Source organism: Trichosurus vulpecula, chromosome 5, assembly GCF_011100635.1.
Source record: "Trichosurus vulpecula isolate mTriVul1 chromosome 5, mTriVul1.pri, whole genome shotgun sequence".
NCBI classification, from domain to species: domain Eukaryota; kingdom Metazoa; phylum Chordata; class Mammalia; order Diprotodontia; family Phalangeridae; genus Trichosurus; species Trichosurus vulpecula.
Genome location: NC_050577.1, coordinates 237,685,731 through 237,700,722, shown reverse-complemented (window position 1 = coordinate 237,700,722; position 14,992 = coordinate 237,685,731). Strand labels below are relative to the sequence as shown.

At 38.0% G+C, this 14,992-nt stretch overlaps 1 protein-coding gene across 1 annotated transcript in view; it reads left to right on the top strand.

The window, feature by feature from the left end:
- SYT1 (synaptotagmin 1) overlaps positions 1 to 14,992 on the top strand; it is a 284,720-nt gene that overhangs the window by 168,807 nt on the left and 100,921 nt on the right. The window lies entirely within an intron of this gene.

Genomic DNA, 14,992 nt, shown 5'->3' with positions numbered 1-14,992 from the left:
CTTTTTTTGTTTAGTCATTTTCATTGGTGTAATTGACCCCTTTTGGGTTATTTTATTGGGGGGGGCGGGGTGTTGGCAAAGATACCGGAGTAGTTTGCTGCTTTCTTCTCCATCTCATTTTACAGATGAGGAAAATGAGGCAAACAGGGTTAAGTGACTTTCCCAGGGTCACACAGCTAAGAAGTATCTAATGACTCATTTGAAGTTAAGTCCTTCTGACTTCAGGCCTAGCACTCTATCCACTGTACCATGTAGCTGCTCCAAACCATTCTTAGCCTCATGCCACTCTGTGTGTGTGTGTGTGCGCGCGCATGTACATGTGTGTGCCTGAGACACAGTAAATGCTTAATAAATATATTTTGACTGACTACCCACCACTTTGTAGAAGGGTTGCCATCTGCTTTCAGTGGAAGGGAATTTCTACCATTGGCGTATTGGTATGATTGGATTAATCGTATTTCAGACTTTCTGGCAAATCATTAGGGCAAAGATAACTGATTATTTCCTGGTCCTTTGGATCACACACACATAACATGGAGCAGGTTTATGATTATAGTTCATCGTATATGGAGGTGGTTTGGTCCTTTTTGTAAGCAAACTCAGGCTAAGTATAAGAGGCATACAACTTGAAAAGTACACATTCAGAGACATAGCCGCTAAGACAGGCTGACACAGAGCTTCCATTTATTGGTCCATTAATTTACTGACTAGTACATCAGTTTATCCCTTGAGCTCACATCACTCCCCAGTTATGTACTAGGCACCTTTGAGGGCTACGTGAATTCCTTCAAGTTACCACAACTTGTTTAGTGTCTTACTGCTTCAGTGTGCCCAAGAGTCATTTAGAAGCAGGGTATACAGCTCCCTCTAAGAATATAAAGGAGCATTTAATGAACCCAGATGTGAGAGATGCAGAGATGTTTGTCTTCACCAGAATAATTCATTCCCAGGGCACTATTTGGTATTCAGAAGTAGTATCTTTAAAATGCTTTTTGATCCTTTTCTGTTCCTCCCACTTCTCACCAGCTGTCAGGTCCTACCAATTGTTTTGTTGCTGTTGTGACTGTCGTTCAATCATTTCAGTCGTGTCCAAATCTTCGTGACCCCATTTTGGGCTCTCTCGGCAAAGATACTAGAACGGTTTGTCATTCCTTCTCTAGCTCATTTTACAGATGAGGAAACCGAGGCAAACAGGACTAAGTGACGTAGCTAGTAAGTGTCTGAGGCCCAATATGAACTCATGAAGTTGAGTCTTCTTGATTCTAAGCCCGGTGCTCTATCCCCTGCATCACCTAGTTGGCCTTATTTTTCTTCTTGTTGTTTCTTATTTCTAAGTCTAATATTTCTTAAATTCATCCCTTCCTTTCTATCCCTCAGCATAGTCCAAGCTTAAGACTTTATTGTCTTATGCCCAGATGATGCTAGTAACCACCTGGTTACCACCAGGAGTAATTCTCCTGATTTAAACCTCCCATTCTTCTAATCCATCTGTATGGCACCAGCATTTTTATTTCTGACTGGGCTTGTGATTTCTTTGGAGTAGGACACTCTTGGGTGAGGAAACTCCCTCTACCAATTTAGGTAGAAACCTTCTCTGCAATGTAGAGTTTAGGATGGGTAGGATGGGTACACAATGGATAGAGCACTGGGCCTGCAGCCAGGAACACGAGTTCAAATCCAGCCTCAGATACTAGCTGTGTGTCTGTGGGCAATTCACTTGGTGTCTGCCTCAGTTTCCTCAGTTGTAAAATAAGGCTCATGATAGAACCTACCTCACAGGGTTATTGTGAGGATCAAATGAGATAATATTTGTAAGCCATAAACTGTTTAGCACTACCTGACATATAGAAAGCACCCAATAAATACTTGTGTCCTTCCTGACTTCTTCTCATTCTGAGTGATTCTTGTCAGTGTCCTATAAATCCTTCATAGATGATCCACCCAAAACATAAGGGCCCTTTCACTAATTCCCTTGACATTGTTTGAATATCAGAGCAACACATGAGTGGTACATGAGTTTTTCCCTTACTCTTACCCTATTGGTGGCCCACCTTCTTTTCTCTACATCTCTTTGATGACATCCCTTAAAAAAAGGCTAAAATTTCCAACTATTCTGGATACAGATGAAGCACTCATCAGATATATTGATGCAAGGAAGGAAGAAAAGGAAATAAGTACTTACCCTGTGCTAAATGCTTCACAAACATTATTACATTTATGCCAAGGTTTTCCTGCCATTTTGTTAACTCAGACCTTCATGTTACTGATTTCTAAATGGATAAAGAGTCTTCTTTCTCTACAGATCCATGCTAATATAATAATAACATGCATTCTCATATTCTTCCATTGACAAGCTTCTCTGGGCTTCTCACATCTATATTTATTTAACTCTTACTTTCCCATCAACTCATACTCTTTATGCTGAGACAACTGTATACATTTCTTTGTTCCAAGACAAATTTCCTATCCTTATTTACTTTGGGATTTCCAAACACGAATAGCTACTCTTTCTCAAACATCACGCTTTTTTGAAAACTTGGGAATCTGGAGTCTTCTAAATGGATTCTACTTTGTCTCTACATTTCAGAATTAGAAGTCTAACTGTGTTTTCAACTGCAAATTAGATAAAAGACAGTTATTTCTAACTGTAAAAAAAATCACATTATCGTAGTTTGTAAATGGCTGGAGAGCTTTTACCACAATATTTTCCTTTCAACTTCAATTTACCACATTAAGTTCAAAATTGAAAACTAACATTTTAGGGAGGAGGCTCTGTCTAGTCAGAGTTGCTATATGCTAATAATCACATGGGGATTTTTTTTTGCACTGTTTAAAACACAAACAGTTCTTAGTATAAAAAAGCAATATCATATAAGGGGTTTGTTTTTCATTTTTAATAAAATTTTTCTAATTTCATCTGAAGATGAATTTTAACATTTTTTTTAAAATTTTGAGTTCCAAATTTTCCCCATTCTTCCCCTTCCCCCTCCCTAAGATGGTAAGCAATTTTATATAGGTTATATATGTGTAATCATATAAAACATTTCCCTATTAGTCATGTTGTGAAAGAAAAAGCAGAACAAAAGGAAAAAAACACAAAAATAAAGCAAAACTAGTATGCTTCAATCTTCATTCAAACTCCATCAGTCTTTTCTCTAGATATGGATGGCATTTTCCATCATGAGTCTTTTGGACTTGTCTTGGATCACTGTATTGCTGAGAAGAGCTAAGTCGATCATAGCTGATCATTGCACAATGTTGTTGTTACTGTGTACAGTGTTCTCCTCATCTGCTCACTTCCCTCAGCATCAGTTCATGTAAGTCTTTCCAGGTTTTTCTGAAATCTGCCTGCTCATCATTTCTTATAGCACAGTAGTATTTCATTATATCCATATACCACAACTTGTTTAACTATTCCCCAACTGATGAGCTTTACCTCAATTTCTAATTCTTTGTCACCACAAAAAAGAGCTGCTATAAATATTTCTGCACATGTAGGTCCTTTTCCCTTTTTTGTGATCTCTTTGGGATACAGACCTAGTAGTGGCATTGCTGGATCAATGGGTCTGCACAGTTTGATTGCCCTTTGGAAAGGTTTTGTTTTTCTTTTCTTTTTCCAGTGGTAGAGGGAGGAGGGAAGGGAGAGAAAATTGATTATTGTTAAATGAAAAAAATATGTTTTTAAGTGCTATGGCATAGTAGAAAGAGAGTTATTGACTTTGTAAATGCAGGATGTAGGTTCACATCCTGCTTCTGTCATTTGTTAATTGTGTGACTTTTGACAAATCACTTAACTTTTTGGAGCCTCAATTTCCTCATCTGTAAAAATTAGGAGGGTGGACTTTGTTGGCCTCTAATATTCCTGCCAGCTCTAAATCTGTGATTCTATGATCCCACTCTTCTAAGAGGATATGATTGAGAGTCACACTGGATGGGACAGTAACATGGGAGAGAGTAGCCACACTTATATAATCACATAAGTATTTGAGCTCTTCTGAGTACCAGTGGCAAGAAAAGGAACAGTAGGTTCAACATGACTGAACGTTGTTGTGACACATCTATTCTGGAAATTATTGCATTGTCAACTTCCTATGCTCCAAAGGTACAAAACACTAAAGTACTCAAAGGACTAATGCTAGTATGTATAGCACAGCATCACTAACAGAAGATTTAGGACTATGTACTGTCTTCTTGGAGGTATTACAGCATTATATGGGATAAGGTAGGCAGCTTATCCTAACAAAGGTTGCCCTTAAGGTGAAGAAAATCAAATAGGAATACAGCTTTATGTGCAGCAATGCTGATTGCAATTTAAATGAATCTTTGTTATTGGAAGTATTTGGTCCACAGAGTACTATAACTGACTGGCCGTGGGGAGAAAACCATAAAATTTATTTTTCTATAGAAGAGCACTTAGACAAAGTGATCTCTGAGGTTTCCTCTTACAATAAGATTCAAGGAGACCAATTGAAGAGGGAAACAACCCGTATACTCAGTGAGAAAGAAACATCTCTGTCTTCTCCTATCATCATAGTTTTCCTTGAGTACTCATTTGCTGAGTAAACTGGAGAGAGTGTTTGGATGTATTTATCATTATTTATAAAGAAATGATTTATGGGATTACTCAAGGGATATGGTTTATCTCTTCAAAAAAAATGTTCAGGACTCACAGCTTTTCTAAGAACCTTACTCTTCTTGAGGATTTAAGCTTATTAAATTTAGAGCAGGGTGGGACTGAGGGGTTTTCTATTCTAACCACCCTTTAAGGAATTTTTATACAGCAAACAATGGAGATATGCATTGCACCCTCCTGAGAAATCTATGCAAAGTGCAGGAAATATGATGTCTCTTTTGAAACCTAGGCTGTCTAATGGATTGTGAGGGAAAGGTGGGTAACAGGTAAATAGAAACTTCAGTGATCAACCTGTTTATATTTAGAGATTCCTGATTTAGGTACCATCTAGTCCAATCCTCTCCATTCACTTTTCAGATGAGGAAATTGAGACCCAGGGAGAGAAAGTAATTTGCTCAAGATCACAAAGGTGATTAGTTGAGGAGCTGGTATTTGTATCCAGGCCTCCTGCCTCCATATTGCATTCTCTTTTCACAGGTTTCACTGTATATGAGTTCAGTAATGAAGTCTTTTATTTCTCTCTGCCCTTTTGTCTTCCCTACCCTCATCTAGTCTATTAAACACTATCATATCACATCGACCACTCTTGTAACTATTTGCGCACATTTTTATAATCTCCAAATTACTTGGAATTAAAATACTTTCATAGTTTAGAAACTTAGCTGCTGTTGTCGTTATTCACTTAGATAGTCAAATGTTTATTATGGGTCTACTGCGCCAGCCACAGGGAGAGAAGAAAATTAATATAACATTGCACTTGTCCTCAAGGCACTAACAATCTTAAAGGACAGATAAGAAATATACACAAATAAATAATAGAAAATAGAATTTGATAGATACATTAAAAAGGTGCAAACAGAATTCCGAGAGTTAATAAAAGAGGGAAATCACTTGTACCTAAGGGAAGCAGTGAAGGTTTCCTGTAAAGAGAGGTGTACTGTGTTGAGCTGAGACTTGAAGGATGGGTAGGATTATTCTTTCTCCTGCCTTATGTCCATTCTATAACAAATATAGCAGAAGTGAGCCTGCCATCTCTTCTGGAATCTTTTCCAGAAAACTGTTCTTGGCGGTTGCTGTTATACATCCCACCATTGGAACAGAAAGCATAACAACCAACACCACACACAGTGGTGTGAACTGAACTGAACTGAACTGAAAAACCAAGTGGCCGAAAGTAGGGCCAACAAATGAAATGGCAAAGACTTTTCTGAGCCAATTGGATCACAGTATGCAAATTAAATTGGCTCTAGTGCCCAGATCGGGCAGGAGCATGCAAATGAACTGGCAGAATATTTGAGTTAATGATCCATGAATATGCAAATAATCTGGCTGTGATGTCAAAAGGCTTCATCATAATTTTAGTCTTGGAGATTAAAATGTAAAATTAATTCTGGAACACTTCAGAGTATCTAATTAATTGTTGATCAAGTCACCAGAAGTTCTTAGATGTGAACTTGTTGATCTAGAAAAAAAATTCCTTCATTCACAAAATTTGAAATGAGAACAAAAATGCAAAATAGTTGGAATAGAAGGGCTCCTTGGGCAAATCACTTCACTTCTCTGGGACTCAGTTTTCTCATCTGTAAAACAGGAATAGTATTAGTACTTCCCTCACAGGATTGCTTTAAGAATCTCAATTGAGGTATCGTAAAGTGTTTTGCAAACCTTCAAGCACAATAGAAATGCTGATTATTATTCTTTCATTATGTTTTCAGAAAAATATTCCTTATGCATAGATCTTATCATGTCATTTTTCTGCTCAAAAATCTTCAGTGATCTTACCTTCCAAGAAAAGTTCTAATTTCTTTGTCTGGATTCAAGGCATTTAACAATCTGACAGTAGCCTTCCTTTTTAGCCTTCCATTACTGCCCTCCACATACTTTATTCTCCCAGCTTCTTTTCCACAGACATACTCTATGTTTCTTCATGTCCATGCCTTTGGTCATATCATTCTATATGCCTCCAATATCATTCCTCCCCATTTTCAGCTATTGGATTCTTTTCCATCCTTTAAAGTGAATTTAAATGTTGTTCCTTCCATGACATCTCCTCTTGGCAATAGAAAGCACTCAGCATATAATTTTGCTGTTATCTGGTTTTGGATCCTATCCTGCTACCGAAATGACTGTTCTTAAAAGCCACTGTACAAACCAACAGCTTTTACATCAGAATCAAGTGAAGTCCTATAGCCGTCTCCTAGATTAGCACCTATTGGTCTGTCTTCTTATCCTCCATCTTGACCTATGTAGGAAAGAAACACAGGATAGGTAATTTTCAGGGAAGTCAGGACTGAGGGAAGGCTGGAAGAATGATACCAATGTCCCTTAGAGGTTGGGGGTCAATGGAGGCTAGGGGAGAAGTAAAGAAGAACTTTGGACCAAGAAGCATCATGGATTTAGAGTTGGAAGTCATCTCAGAGGTCATCTCTCCTAACCCCCTCATTCTCTAGGTGAGACAACTGAGACCTAGAGAGCTTTCACAATTCACCCAAAGTCACTCATGCGGCAAAATAAGGATTTGAACTGAATCTTCTGTCTCTACAAAGACCACAAACATGTGTTCCATTGAACCAGTCTGACCCCAGCGTGCCAAAGGTGATCAAGGCACCTAGTAAAAAGGGAGCTGAAGATAAATTTTACCTGTCTGGCTACAGTTAGCTCTAGGAAGGAATGTACCACAATATATGTAGCAATAATGTGAAATCTTCCTAGACATATAAAATTCCATGGAAACATTGTGGTTGGAAATGCCATACCCAATTTATTTTCGTTGTTTGGTCTTGCTTTTTTATTTTATTTTTAATATATGGAATAAAACAAGCATTTCCATAACATAGTACAATAAAAAATATGATTGTACATGAAACTTCAAATCTACTATCAAATATACAACAAAAGTATCATGCAAATTTCATTTTTATCTTCCCTCCCCCTTCCCCCAGAGATGGCTACCATTAGACACAAATAAGTATATGTATGTAAAATTATTCTATACATTCTTCTATTTATCAGTTCTTTCTCTGGATGTAAATAGCATCTTTCTTCATATGTCCTTTATAGTTGCTTTTTTCCATAACATAGTACAATAAAAAGGATGATTGCACATGAAATTGCAAATCTACTATGTACAACTTGCTATTCCTTTCAAACATACAACAAAATTATCATGTGAATTTCTTTTTTATTCTTCCTTCCTCCACTCCCCACCTTAGAGATGGGCCATTAGACACAAATAGGTATATACACACACACACACACACAAATACATATATCCATATATATGTGTGTGTGTATACATATATAACATACATAGTTGATATATAATAACATATATTATAGCGTAATATAATACACATATATACACATACACATATGGTATTTATGTGTAAAATTACACATACTTCTATTTATCAGTTCTTTCTCTGGATGCAGATAGTAATTTTTATTCAGGGTATATATGTGTATATATGTATAGTCAGGCTTTACAAATATATATGTGTGTGTGTGTATATATATATATATATAAAGCAGTTTGACTACAACAGTGAAGCAGATGGTTTCTATTGTCTAGGTGTAGGAACTACCTCTACAAATAAATTTAGCAACCGCTTTTTAGTTTAGTAGATAGTCTTAGATAGTCACCCAAGGCTCAGAGAGGCTTGAATTTTATGTGGCCACCTAGCTAGCAAGTTTCAGAGTTAGGATCAAAGTTTAAGATGGGAAAAATCAGTAGAAATGCGTAAATAATGAGGTCATCCAAAGAGAAGTTCTAAGACTCATCTAACCCATTTATTGAGGAATCTGTTGTACTTGGTAAAATCTTATGGTTTGTGGAGATAGGCATAGGGACTAGACCTGTGATTTTATTGGTGTAACAAATTGCCGAATGAAACTGTCCTCCCTGGATGTTAGTCTTAGAGAACTGCCTAGATCACTGAGACCTTATGACTTACCCAGCCTCAGAGAGTGACTATGTGTCAGAGGCATGACAAGAACCCAGGTTTTCATGGCCAAGAGAGAAAAGGAGAGGGAAGGAGAAGAGGGAAGGGGAGGGCAAGGGAGGTGAGGCTAGCCGAGGCGAGGTGACATGAGAGGCTCCCACAACTTGTTCTTGAAGCCCTTTTTCTGCCTCAAAGTTTCCACTGCTTCCTTTTCTAAGTACTAATCAAAAATTTTTTTAGTAATGCATTTCAGAATTTGGCCAGGAATCAAACTGAAGCTCTCCTGTGGATAATCAATATTTAAAGGGAAACTAGTCTGTTTCAGGAAGTACATTTCTAACTTTTGAAGGTAGAACAAAAAATATTGCCCTCTCATAATATGTCCTTTGATACCACTTTTCCGTGGAAAAAAATAACTCGCTGTATGTCTAACCCAGGATGTCAATTTTTATATTTTCATGTCGTCCTTCTCTCTCCTCAGCTCTTATCCTCTAGACCAAAAAAAAAAAGAATTTCTAGAATTTCCTAGTTAAGCTATTGTATTGGGAGAGCCAACTATTAAACAATGTGCCCATGGGTTTAAATTATATGTGGCACAATCTTACTAAATGAATTCTATTTTGCCACATTCAGTAATAATTCCCACTTACATAGCACTTTGGGTTTGGCAAGTATTTCGCTCGCAAAAACCCTATGAGACAGATGGCACAGGTGCCATTCCCATTTTGCAGATAAGGAGACTAAGGCACAGAGAATTTAAGTGGCTTGTTCATGATCTCAAAGCCAATGAATATCTGAGGAGGGATTCAAAGCCAATAAAGCTTCTTCACTATATCATCCATGATGGCTCCCAGGAAAGCAAGATAACAGGTAAAAAAAGAAAAAAGTATTCTTCCTTTTGATTCAGCTAAAAAAGAATATCTTCTCAGGCTCACAGACTTAGAGCTAGGAGGAATTACAGAGGCCACTGAATCCAACTTGCTTATTTTACAATTGAAGAAATGAAGGTATAGAGAAAGAGGTTAAGTGACATGTCCAGTCATATAGCTAGCCAGTGTCTATGGTAGAATTCAAACTCAAGTCTTTCTGACCACAGCTCGAGCCCTCTATGTGGTATGACACCTAGCTGCCTCTGTACATTTATAGAGACATAAAGTCCTTGCAAGTACATGATATATTGAAAATCATCTACTTTGAGAAATGGTTCCATGGACAAATCAACGTCAGTTTTTATCTGTATTTGGACTTAGGAATCTGCTGTATTTCCTAAAACCACAGCAAATCAACCAGAAGAAATGTTAAAATTCTGTCCATCAACACACAATTGCTCTGCTAGCCCACTGATCTGAGAGGCAGCATGATGTGGTGTCATAAGCACTGAAGCTGCAAACCAGAAGACCTAGCTAAAAACCCTGATTCTGCTCCTTCCAGCCTATGTGTGATCTTGGAGTCAGTTTCTTCTTCGGTGAAGTGAGGGAATCACACTACGAGATTATTAAATCTGTAATCCCATGACTGCCAGTTATTTCTCACTTTGCCCACTTAACTGTTTGGATGTTATGGCCTTGAATCTGGGACAGCTAGGTGGCACAGTGGATAGAGCATCAGGTCTGGGGTCAGGAAGAGCTCAAATCCGGCCTCAGATACTGCCTAGCAGTGTGACCCTGGGCAAGTCACTTAACCCTGTTTGCCACAGTTTCCTCATCTGTAAAATGAGTTAGAGAAGGAGAGAGAAAACCATTCCAGCGTCTTTGCCAAGAAAACCCCAAATGGGGTCACAAAAAGTCATACACAATGGAAATGACTGACAACAACAAAAGCCAGCTTCAGTCAGAAAAGCCTGAGTCTTAAGTCTCACTTATGACACATACTGACTGTGTGACCTTGGATACGTTACTTAACTTTTCAAGGCTCCAGGCAATTCTCTAAAGTACAGGTTATAGAACAGTTGTTGATATGTATTGGCAGAAGGACTTTCTTCTGTGAGTTGTGAATTCCCTACACCAATAAAACCACAAATCTAGATACCTCAACCTCCCAAAAAAGAAACTCAATGCAAATAGATAGACAGAGATAGATAGATAGATGGATAAATAGAACAAAACAAAAACATAGTTTGGTGAAATATATGCTTTAAATTTTGCAAATGTTATTAATAAAACCAATAAAACTTAATTTAATGGCCATCATTAGTAGTATTATAGAATTATTTTTATATTTTTATCTCCTTTTCCCTCTATTTTACCTTTAATAGAAAACAGAATAAGAGAAGGTCCCCAAAATGGAAAGAAAAAAAGGTAACCATAAGGGCATATAATAATGGAACTTTACCTCAATGCCAGTCATAAACTAGGTGGAAGTACTTCCATTTTATGTGTCAGAAAGAAAGGATAAAATGCAGGGAATGACAATCTAGCGGCATCTCTTTGCCCAGCAGGAAGACATAAGGGCATGGCTGAGCATCTTACAATCCATTTGGTCTTTTGCTGATGCTACTGACTAATGCCTTGGAAATGGAAATAGAAAGCAACCAGGGTAGCAGATAATCCTCACCGTGTTGCTAAAAGCCTTACTATTGGCCATTTTGAATGGAACATGAGATTATTGGAGGGTTTGTCATATCATTCCAACTTGGTTTGGGAAAACTGGGTATCTTTATGTGTTTTTTTTCCTCCATACTTAAACTTTATGAGTGCTTTCTTATTTATTTGGGTGAGAGAGAACTTAATTAAAATGAAGGAAATATATAGTATATCTGTATATTTCACTAGTTCTGAAAATGCCTATCTCAAAACAACAATTACCTATAATCAAAAGACTCATCTTCATGAGTTCAAATCTGGCCTCAGACTCTTACTAGCTATGTCACCGTGGGGCAAGTAACTTCACCCTGTTTGCCTCAGTTTACTCATCTGTGAAATGAGCTGGAGAAGGAAACAGCATACTCTTCCAGTATGGCTGGCAAGAAAACCCCAGATGAAGTCAAGTAGAGTCAGACACGACTGAAAAACGACTCCACAGTAACAACAGAGCAATGATAACAAAGTCAGGTTGTGTGAGGTTAGGGACTCTTCTTTTGTCTTTTTATCCATAGTGGCCTAGCTTAACAGGTGCTTAATAACTAAACTGAATAGGTGAGTTGTACCACTGATCTTGTCAGAAATTATATCAGCCATTATTCATCCAATGTGACAGTATCACAAATAGTCCTTATAGGATCTTTACCTGAAAGGGATCTAGAGGCCATATAGTCTAAAACCTTTCATTTTACCAAAAAAAAAGGGAAAAGGAAGCCAAGGAGAAATGGTTTATTCAAAGTCACAAAGATAATAAGCATTACAAGTAGGCTTTGAACCTAGGTCCTCTGATCAGAGCCATCATTCATTCCATTATCCCACATCACCTCCATCTCCTTCCAACTTTGAGATTCTGTGATTCGGATGTAATAATTAGAACCATAGCTAAGCTGGAGGTGGTGGGGTAGAGGTGGGGCTTTGTGTGCTCACCCTTCTCCCTTCCACGAAGGAGTTCTTCTCAGCTCTGTACCTAATTGGGGGAAGGAGGGTTATAGCTACAGCTCTCTTTATAGAGAAAGGCTCTTTATAGCCCCACTCCAGAGCACTGGGACATTAATTTAAAATTTAAATTGTTCCATGCCCAGTAGAAAGGTACAGAGTGTGAGATGTAGAACAGATATAGGACAGCTATTTAGTTACTTCACACAAAAGAAATGTTTAACACACACAAGACCCACAAATGTTTAAACAAGAAACAATAATTTACAATTACTTTATTCTCTTCTGGGAAGTTGAGGCTTAAGCATCAGAACAGGAAGCAGTTTGCAGGACAGATCAATAGGCATTGTATAATTCACCTCAGCTCTACACTGTGCAAACAATTCACTCTAGATCCATGTCTTCTGACAAGGTCAGGGCTTGGGTTCATCCTCCTGTAAATAGTCATCCTCTCCAATGTAGAAGAAACTCCACCAGTCAGTTCATATTCAGAAGTTCCTACATCTGGAGCTCCTGAGGCTACTTTCAAGGCTGAAAATGTCCATCTCATTATTACTAGTCACTCATGATCAGGTTAGAAACACCAACCAGAAAAGGTCTGAAAGACCCTGCTTAGCTGCTTCCACTGCCATGAGCTTGCAGACCTCATCTTTGATTGGGAGAGGAAGAGAAGGCAAGAGATAAGGGAGAGGGAGGGTTCGCCTTTCTCCATGCCCTCCCAGAAAGCCTAGCAAGGGAGAGCTTTTTGCCATATGCTTGGGATGGTCAAAACCAGAAGCTTTCTCTCCTTTTAACTAACATGCTGCCCATTTCCACCCCCTCTTACCACTGGCTGGTGAGTTCAAGAGTAGTACCCAACATTTGCCGCATCATACCAAAAGGCAGGACCAAAGGCCTTCAGGAAGTGGAAGGACTGTAGGTTTGAGTACAGGCTTAGTACTCTGCAGGGTGTGAACTAGACAGAACAGATCAGGGTGGCCTACTATTTCTCTTCCCTACCCCTGTCTTGCCACTGTACAAGCCTGTACTAGATGGTTCTGATATTGATTCCAATGTTGAAGCTTAGCCATTTAGAAAGTCAACAGTAGTTTACACATTTATATTACAAATATGACAGATTTCATCTGTTGATTTGACATAGACACATCCATATCTTAATTAACAAAACAAATGTTTTCCCAGCGCTTATGTTTTATAATTTTTTTTTTTAGAATTTTTAGTTCAGACTAACTTATTCTTACCTCCTCAGCCTCTGTGGTTGAGCAATAGGACAGGACATGTACACCATCTCCTCTTGCCTCTAAATGAGAAAAGATTTTAAAGTATGATGCAATTACTTCAAGTTCAAACCTTTAAAAAAATGCTTTAAAAAAACAACTTGTATTGATTGCAATGTGTGCACCAGGTCATTAGCTCAGAGATTTTCATCAGCTATTTTTGCAGGCATGTGAATACATTTAAAGGAATCAATCCACCCATATTGTTTCACTAGCGAGTGGAAGATTTCTATGACAATCACCTGAAGCCCAAGCACCCACCTCCATCCCCCAAAATACCTTTCAGAAATCTTAAAACTCCTGTTTTTTAAACAGTACTTCCACACCATGGAAGTTGACCAAACTCTCAAATTTTACTTTTGGAAGCATGTCAAAATACAGGCTGCCAATTTGAGTTTTTCTGGATAGACAGAAAACATTCTTGAATTTTTAGCACCTTCTATGTATGCAGGAGAAAGGGTGTAAATGTAAACTGTCCCAGGGAATTATACTATTTTACAGGGGACCTTTGGTTTGCTGTAATTAGAAATCTATTTTCAACGAAAAGAAAGATTTGCCCTGTGTTTTATAAAAGGATTTAGGGGGGGTTGGAGGGTGGAAAGAAGTTTAGAGGCAGGTTTTTAAAAGAGCTAGGGAATGTTTATGAATTATGCAAGCCTGAACTTTCATTTTAATACCTTCATTAAAATATAAAAACCTTAAAAGCTTCCCAACAGGAATTTAACTCTATAGAAATGCTTTATAAGTGCTCTGACCTTGCCCTGAGGCACACCTAAGGCATGATTTAATAATTATTATGAAGAAAAGTATAATAATAAACCTCTATCTAGAAAGGCCAACATATGTCCTTGCTTCCTGGGCCTCCAATGGAGCCTTGACTCAGGCACAATCAGACCCTCTCTCTCTACATGAGGCATTGCTTCATTTCATTTTATTTGAGATGCAAGATACCTTATGTTTCTATTGGGGTGACAGCAGAGAGGGTACCTATGTAGTGAGTCACAAAATTGAACTTAAATTTCAGCCCTTAGGGCTTCATCCCAAACTCATCATAAAAAGTATCTCTAGAAAGAAAAATATACATAGTTCTATTTGTGATAGCAAAAAAGAAGAAGAAGAGGGAGTGACAACCTAAATATTCAATGGATAATAAGTGAAAAAATTATGGCATTATGGACGATCAATGAAATATGATATTATAGGATCCTAAATAATGATAAATATGAAGTATAGAAGGAAATATGAAAAGTGAATATATGAAGTGATGCAAAGGAAATTCAGCAGAGCCAAAACTTTGTCCACTTTAACTACAATCATATGAGAGAGAAAGAAGGAGGAAGAGGAGGAAGGAGGGATGGAGCACAGAAGGGGAGAGAAAAGAGAGTCAGAGGATGGGGAGGAAAGAAGAAAAGGGGAGAAAGAAAGAGAAAATGAAGAAAAGAGACAGAAAAATAAGAAAGGGAGAAGAAGAGAGGGGAGGAATAGAGAGAGGAAAGGAGAAAGAGAAGAAAAGAGGTGAGAGGAGAGAGAGAGGAAAACAAAGCAAAAGGGAAAATGGGAAGAAGGAGAAAGAGACAGTAGGGAAAGAAAGGAAGAGGGAAGAAAGAGGGAGAAGAGAAAATGATA